This window comes from Sus scrofa, chromosome 13 (genome assembly GCF_054392235.1).
Source record: "Sus scrofa isolate SSC_HxYL_T2T_F1_AM1 chromosome 13, Sscrofa_HxYL_maternal_Yorkshire_Landrace_v2.0, whole genome shotgun sequence".
Lineage (NCBI taxonomy): Eukaryota > Metazoa > Chordata > Mammalia > Artiodactyla > Suidae > Sus > Sus scrofa.
This window is the reverse complement of record NC_139395.1, coordinates 165,425,093-165,433,682: the sequence shown is the minus strand read 5'-3', so window position 1 is coordinate 165,433,682 and position 8,590 is coordinate 165,425,093.

Below are 8,590 nucleotides of genomic sequence, written 5' to 3'. Positions count from 1 at the left end.
CTCTCCGCTCCTCCAAGTTATAGAATGTTATTCCACTTCTCTGAGCCCAAATGAAATCTGAGAGGTGGGATAAGGCATGGTCTTTGCTAATTTGGGGTACATTTCACATTTCAGTGGGATCATTGAATGTAAAAGAGGGATGTTCAGAAAGTTGCACAGTCAAAAAGTTTTATGCAATACCACAAATATAACAATAAAATAAAATTGCAAAGTGATTTCTTTCTCTGGATGCAGTGCTGCCTGAAACCAGCAGAGAATGAAGCTGCACAGCTTCAGTTTCACAGGTTGTGTTCTCAGCAATGTGTTTCCAAAGCCAGATGCCTGGTGATGGATGTTGACTCTCTCCTTTCCTACTGGGTAATTGATATTTATTATAAAACTAAACAGGAGCATGTGGAGCTTGGGGGAAAGAATTCTGACAACCACTAGTTTCAATATTCAATTTTTCGCAGTTCATCTCTCCCAAACATAATCCTCATGGATGTCACATTCACTGACATACTCCTCTGCAGTCAGCCTCCATTATTATCATTTTGTCTCTTCCATGCCAAGCCTGCCCAAGAGCCCTGAGCTAGGGATGAGGCCTCTATGCGGTGTCAGCAAATATAAGGACTATGACCTATTGTCGCTTGCCCAAAACTGGCAGCTGTGCTGATAGATCAGAATCTAGGAGTTGGTTCTGCTCTGAGGGCCCCTCCTTCTTCCTGCTGCACTTCCTCTCTGGTATTAAGAATTTCCGGCCTAGAATTAAGGGAAGAATTTAAACCACTGCTCATTCTGAAGCTTTGAGACACCAACCGAAATACCTGAGGTGTGACCTCAGCATTCCCTATGGGCATCAAGTTTGGCACAAGATTCCATGATGACTGAGCTTTCTTTAGTCCTGACAGCCTCCCATTTTGTTGGTCCTCTGAGTTCTCACACATCTCACTCTTTTGCCAGCCAGCAAGATCATAGCTCATGCTTGCATAAATCTGGCAAGGGTCTAGGATACTAGGGGAGCTGTCACTCTTTGTTGGCATGAAGCCCCATCCACTTGCCCTTTGTGGGGTCTGGCCTGGAGGTCTGGGACTAGGATTAGAGGTCTGGGCAACATGTGAATCGAGACCTGAAAAACCTGCTCACCAAACCTAACTCTTGCTTTTGGAGAGATTTTTTTTATTAAGGTCAAGGATTCACATGGCATTTAGAGCAGGAGTTACAACCCAAGAAGTGAGCAGTTGAGCAGACCCTGGAACAAACTGAGTGCTAAAAGCAAGACTGGAAGCAAAGGAAGAAGGTCTAATAACAAAGGAGGCAAATTTTGGCTGAAGGGTTTGGCCTTCATAATATGTGGAAAAAAATTAAACTAGTTGTTCACATTTAACACTAGCCTATTTCACATTCAAATCCAGCTTTCCATCTCTTCTTGAAGCACCTTTTGAGTTCCCAGCCCAATAAGGGAATACAACCCCATCAGAAGCTTTCTCCCCAACCCTTTAACTCCTCCCAGAAGAAACTGTTGATCGTGGGTTTGCATTTCTTGGTCCTTGTTTTCCATTTTCCTAAGAAAGCACCGTTTGTGCTAAAGCATTGGATGAGGTACACAGGACACATGTTATCCTTTCCTCTGAGTTTTCTCCCAAAGGAATGGTTCATTATTCAAATCAAGGACTAGGACTTGAGAAACAGAATTCTGTCTGACGTTTCTGATGCTTCCTCTATTTCATGCTATGATTTTTTGCTCCTCAAATCTTCCTCCAAATCATACACTTAAGCCTGTTCTTACTGGAGAAATAATATATAAAAGCCCATGTTTGACCTTAGCGTCACCATTGTAGGGAACCAAAGTAGATTTTCCAAGAAATTTTTTTAAAGACCCCTTTAAAAATAATAATAATAAAAAGGGGTCTTTAAAAAAAGATCATTATCATACTTTCCAATATCCAGCAGGAAACATTTTCATATTCATCTACCAAAACAAATATTTATTGAGAAACTATTAAGGGTCCAGGATTTGGGCCACCAACAAAATAAGCATAGTCTCTGCCTTTGTGGACATTTTAGTCTAGTGAGAGATAAACACATTAACTATTAAACAATGATTCATATTCACCATTTGTTAAGGTTTAGGGTACAAAAGTAGAGAGGAATCTCCCCTGTGGAGGTGACATTTATGTGATTTGAAATTGAGAAGAACTCAGCCTGAAGTGGGAAAGTAAGAGCAAAGAGGCAGCCCCTCCCACCAAGAGGTTTCTAAACTGGTACAGGCCAAGCTGGGGTGGGAGGGAAAATTCACTTAGATGTAACTCAACTGGTTAGGAAACCATTAGATGGAACTGGATTTTCTATGCCAAAGCAAAGGGCCTATTTGGGTCTTCCTAGAGTACTCAGGAAAGCTATAGGATCTTCTTGAAATTTCATCCTAACATAGAGAAGGTAGGCACAGGAATGCAGGTTTGAAAGTCCATGGGAGGAAAAATAGATTTGCAATATGACCTTAGCCTATCAAGTCTGGCTCATTCGCTGAAAGAATTAGAAATGTTCTGTTTGTTAAAGATCTGCATTTAGGAAGCCTTCCCTGGGAACCTCGTGAGAATGGCTTAGAAGGGACCAAGGGTACTTTCAAGGAGACCCTTAGGAGGACCAATAAACTTGGGGAAAGATGATAAAGTCTGGAGGAGGGTGACAGCAGGAGGGTTGAAAAAAGTAGAGATGTGCAAGATGTAAATATAAATACATAATAACAAAAACTGATTACGAATTTAGTGATACCTTTATGAGTTTGTGTTCATTGCATTGTTATCTTTATAGACTTGAAAACTAGTAAAAAACACTTTGTGGTATTTTGAGTCCTTTGAGCTGTAGCTGTCAATATGGAATTAAACTCGCCAGGAGTTTATTAGATGAAAGGAAATAGAGAGAGGGCCAGGAGCTGGGGCAGGGGCTGGGACCTGCAATGCAGCTCTGACCCAGAGTGAAGGAGAGAGGGAAAGAGGGTTGGTGGCAGCCTCCTCACAGGCAGGGTAGGTGTCAAGGGGTGTTTGAACCGAGGTTGGCCCACCAAGGAGGTCATGTCTCCCTGCACTGGGTCTGCCTTAAGGGAGGAGCCCATGGGAGGCTCAGCTGGAGCCCCAGGCACTGGTGAATTTCCACATTAGGGAATAAGTTTCTCCCTCTATTCTGCTCCGTGGAGGAGGAGGTCTGCCTCCTCATGGCTGCCACACACTTAAATAGGAGTGTTTTATTCATTCAGGCTACAGGTAGACCCTGAGGTTCTTGGGGAAACAAGGATGTCTGCAGTAACTCTGACATCTCTCCTAACTTGTGGTAACCCAGAGACTCCGAGGTGGGGGGACACAGAAGCAGAGTAGGTATATCTCATTGTTTCTTACACTTGTCTTTCCTGGCTTTCTATTCACTTTTTTATTCCATTTTTTAAGGTTTTATTGAAGAAGAGTTGATTCACAAGGTTGTGATCATTTCTGCTCTACAAAAAAGTGACTCGGCCACACACATGCACACACCCATTCTCTTTCATATTCTTTTCCCATGTAGATTATCGCAGAATATTGGGTAGAGTTTTCTGGGCTACACAGCAGGTCCCTGTGGCCAATCATTCCATATATCACAGTGTACATATGCCAATATAACATCTCTACACATTCTCCTCTTGGTGTACAAATCCCTCTCGCTTCCAGCATGATAAATTTACCAAAACTCCCTCTTTCTGTGAAAATTAATTTTTCCCTGATTTTTCATTCAACATACTTTCTCATCCTTCTCCTCCAGCCCCAACCCTTCCTCTTTGCCTTACCAGTTTCCAGTCTAATACCTCTCAGTCTCTCTCTCTCTGGCTGCTGAAATTGTTGGATAAAGTTTAGAAATCTTGCTAATCCATTTTACTAAATATCGAAGCTGAATAATTTCTGTCGACTTTCCAGGAGAGCTTTAGTTGATTAGTTATGGCATACCCCCAAAACTGCCTTAAATGCCCTGCATTCTCCTTAAATCTCAAAATAACCTTGGATTCTACCTTGGAAGATGACATCACTTCCTACACTCCTGGCTGTAAGACAAAGGGTATTTAACTTCTCAGGATTTATTTTCTTCATCATTGTAATGGGGGAATAATTGTTCAAGGGCTATGAAGAGGATTAAATGGGCTAGGTGTGCAAAATTAACATGGCAGTTTGTTAGTTATTACATCTATTAATAAGTTACATTATTGTGTTATTATCCTATTCTGAATCACATTTCAATACGCCAAGCATTGGTTAATAGGCTATTGGACCTGAGTGGGTATGTTTTGAAGACAGAGAAATAAATAAACTCTTAGCATTATCAAGGTGGTTAGTTTGGTTTCAAAGATGAAGCCTTAAAATGTTATCTTATTCTGGTATGTCTCCAAGGCTGGGATAACTAATAAATCAAGTCCAAACTCATTCCAAAATAATAACTTCATACACAAACACATTCTTTCTTTCCAGAAATTGTTGCTAAAATGAAATGTTCCTGGGTCTTTATATTGATGTGGCGTCAACAGTAGGAGAATCTAGTCACATATTTAACTTTCAACTCTTTTCTCTATGCTCACATATTGTTTACTTTGGTTTTTAAAAAACAAACTTCATTATTCAGTGTCAGAAATGACAACCATTAAGCTGATGCTTACTTCAGTTTTTCTGCTACTGCTCCAGTCACCTTAACATTTAACTTTCTGTCTTGTGGATAAGACACCCTAATTAAAACCAGACTCCTTTCATTTGGTCTTATTCTTCCCTGTTTTCTTAAACACATTTTTCTTATACTTAGAAATTCCTCATTGTCCTGAGGAAAGAGGAGCAAATACAAAGAGAGGAAGGGAAAATATTGATAAAGTTGTTCCCTCCCCTTCTCAGTCTGCTTCCTGGGTTTGGATTTGGGGTTTAAATTCAGGTTCCCATGTTGATTTCCACACTAGGTCTTGGCTCTGCAGTCAGAAATAATGTGTTTCTGCTGATTGATACTTTTATTTGTTTGTTCAGGCTGCCATGACAAAGTACATAAACAACAAAAATTATTTTCCTACAGTTTTGGAGGCCAGATGTCTGCAGTGAAGTGGTCAGAAAGGTCATTTCTTCCAAGGTTTCTCTTGGCTTGTAGATGGCCATGTTCCCCTTCTGCCTTCTCATGCTCTTCCTTCTGGATGTGACTGTGCCCTAATCACCACTTCTTATAAGGACACCTCTCATACTGGCTTAGGGGCCACTCCTATAATCTACTTTTACCTTAATTTCCTCTTTCAAGGCCCAGTCTCCAAATCCAGTCACTTTCTCAGGTAATGGGGATTAGGGCTTCAACATATGAGTTTTTTGTTTGTTTTGTCTTTTCTAGGGCTGCACCTGCAGCATATGGAGGTTCCCAGGCTAGGGGTCCAATCGGAGCTGTAGTCACTGGCCTACGCCACAGCCACAGCAACGCGGGATCCAAGCCGTGTCTGCGACCTACACCACAGCTCATGGCAACACCGGATCCTCAACCCACTGAGCGAGGCCAGGGATCAAACCCGTAACCTCATGGTTCCTAGTCGGATTCATTTCCGCTGTGCCACTACGGGAACTCCCTTCAACATATGAGTTTTGAAGGACACAATTCAGCCCACAATACCTCTTGGGGGGAAAGCAGGAGGAAATGTGTTTTTATTAAAAATTTATAGTTATTATTGGTCAGATGGGACATCCAGGCAAGCAACTCAGTATGTAACATTTTGAATGAAGCATCATTTTTAATAATGCATTGTGATAAAAGTTTAATGAGATGCTTTAATAAAAATATATGAAGTTCTGTTTTCAGTAGAAAAGCAGGACAGCAAAAATAGCAGACAAGTTGGATGTCCAAAAGGTGCAACATTGCCTAGGATGGAAAAATAAATTAGAACGTTTTGTTTGCTGACATAGACATTCTTTCACTGCTATTTAAAGTCTTAGAAGAAAAATAATGAACTATTTATTATTACTGAATAAGTAGTGTCCTCTAAAGTTTAACCCAGGGCAGGGATCACTTTTATAGGGATACAGATACTGACAAAGAGATGGGGGTTAGGGAGCCCTCTCCTGCAAGCCAAAGCCTCAGCAGCTGAAAAAGATGCCAAATTAGTTCAAAGGATCTCACATCTTTTTATCTGTAGGACAGACTTTTCTGATGGCTTAAAAGGAATAAACAGTAGAAAGACACCTGAATGTCAAGCTCAATGTCTGTCTCCTTTCATAGAAAAGTATTTTGTTCTCTCCTTCCCTGACCGGGATATGGCCATTTTTGCATCTCTCGCTCAGCCAAATATCACACAGTCCACCTGAGGACTGTCAATAAAACAATTAACTTATACAATCACAGAATCTTAAAGAAAGGAAGGAAGTATGTCAAAGATACAGGCCAACCCTCTACTTGATTTAAAATCATTTACAAATAAGAGATTTTAGAAGAGCAGCTGGAGCTCTCTCAGTAATCAATCACACTTACTGTTGTGTTTGTACTACAATTCAACTTGTTCTAGAAAGCCCGGGCCTGGTCATGTTGCCCTTTATAAATTTTAAAAGCCTCTTTAACACTCATTCTAATGATAGTTTATTGTTACCTACATTAAATAGGTATGATTTGCATATTGTGCAATTGAATTTGTCACATTTAGATGGGTTTGCAGCATTCTCAGAATATAATTGCCATATATTTAAATAAATAGAACATGTAATTCTCACACTGTTCTCATAAAATCTCTTCATCATTTAAAACTATGTCTGGTTATTGTTTAATATTGCATCCATTGTGGCACTGTCCAACGGACTTTTCTGTAGTGATGGTAATATGTTATAGTAATTTTACTGTCTAATTACACAAATTCAGAGACATGAGCAAGTCTTGAATGTCTCATTCATTCATTCATTCACTCACTCATTCATCAAAAACTGACTGAGAGCCTAGTTTGGACCAGGTAATGTGGCTGGGCTCTGAGCTACATGGTAGATAAGATACAGCCCTGCCTTTAAAGAACATGTGAGCTAATCTTTCACTGGACAGTTGAAAAACCAGACAATAGTTGGTTACAAGGTGCCGAGGAAGGACACAGAAAGACAACTAACCCCACTAGGCGAGGGGGGTGGAGGGCTCACAACGTGGAGCATGCTTTATACTTCAGTGAATTATTCACAGTAGACTTGGCCTCTACCCATTTAAAAGAGGAAGCCAACTCAAAGGTCTCTTGGATTTACCCAAGCCCATGAGAATTCTACTCAACTAGATAGATTTCATTGCAAAATTCATATGCTTTCTACTGATTTCCAAAAATACTAATCAACATTTCTTCAAAGAAGCTTTTCAAAGTTGCCCGATTTCTTCTTGTTATAAAAATAAGGAAGAGGTTTTCCAGTAGGATAAGAACAGTAAGGCAATTACTACAGCATTTTATATTAAACTAGATCCATCCATGATTAGTCAGTTAATGGTATATGCCTATGCATATACTTGATTAAATTTTTTGTCTCATCTGTGGCATGCATAAATTCTGGGCCAGGGATTAAGCCCAAGCCACAGCAGTGACAATGCCAAATCCTTAACCACTATAGCACCAGGAACTCCAGTGTAGTTGGTTAAATTTTATTTGTGGTTAATAAAAAAATAATGGATATTACGATTTTGGCTGGAAAGCAGTAGGTCACCTTAAATAATTCCACTTAAATGCTATCCCTTCATACTTGCATTACTGAGAAATAAGTGAGTTTGTAGGGTTCAATTATTGAGTTTGCAAAGCTATACGATGAAAGAATTTATTAAAACAGATATCTTTCTTCAATGAGTCCCTAGAAACAGAAGTAAATTAAGCAAGACTCTAAAGGTAAATAGAAACCACAGGTAGTGAAAACTTTGAATGGCACAAATCATATTTCTAAGAAAGGAAGTTTGTAGTAAAAGGGATGGAACAAGAACAAACATTTTTATTTTGGGCACCTGTAATGTTCAGAAAAGGAAGAGGAAAGGCAACATAGATTTGTTTTATCATCTATGGAGCCATGAACTTAGTGTTATGACAATTTAAGAATACTAGCTACATTTATTATTATCTTTCATGTTCAGCAAGATGGTTCTCATTTGGGGCGGCTCAAGCAGGTGTGGCCAGATAGTGGCATCTGAAGGCTCAACTGGGCTGGGTGGTCAAGAGGGCTAACTCACATTGCTGGCTATTTACTGGGAGCTTGAATAGGGCTGTTAATTGCAATACCTCATGTTCTTCTTAATGAGTTTGAGCATTCTTTGGTATGGTGGCTGGATTTATAAAAAGAGTTTCCCAAAAGCAAGTATTCAAGGGACCCAGGAGGAAGCTGCAAGTCTTCATATGACCTAGCCTTGCAAATGTATAATATCGCTTCTACCACGTTCTATTAGTCAAGTAAGTCGCTAAGGTCAAACCAGTTTCAAGCACAGGGAAACTGACAGGGAATGACCAGGTCACATTACAGAAGAGCATGCATCTGGTCAGAGCAAGAAACAGATGGCTAATAAGAAGGCAGATCTAACTACATCCATCTTTGAAAAATATGATTTGTCATGGTCTTCTACCCAGACATGACAATTCACA